The sequence below is a fragment of the Pygoscelis adeliae genome, unplaced genomic scaffold (genome assembly GCF_000699105.1).
Source record: "Pygoscelis adeliae isolate BGI_AS28 unplaced genomic scaffold, ASM69910v1 Scaffold94, whole genome shotgun sequence".
NCBI lineage: Eukaryota > Metazoa > Chordata > Aves > Sphenisciformes > Spheniscidae > Pygoscelis > Pygoscelis adeliae.
Window position 1 is genome coordinate 119468 of NW_008824547.1, and position 243 is coordinate 119710.

The following is a 243-nucleotide window of genomic DNA, read 5'->3' on the forward strand; positions in this document are numbered from 1 at the left end:
GGCAGTGCCTGTGGGTCGCGCGGGGTTGCTCCAGGCCCAGTCCCCAGAGAAACCCCGTGAATTATGAACAGACCGAGTTCATAGGGTGGCCTCGGTGCTGCTGGGCACAGCGCCGGGGTGGACGCTGGATGTGGAGTCACTTGGTGCCCTTGGCGAAGCCTTTCAGCGTGGGGAGAGGCGACTGGTTACTGTAATGCTCAAGGTGGGGTGGGGACTGCAGTGGCAGGCAGGAGCAGTGGAGGG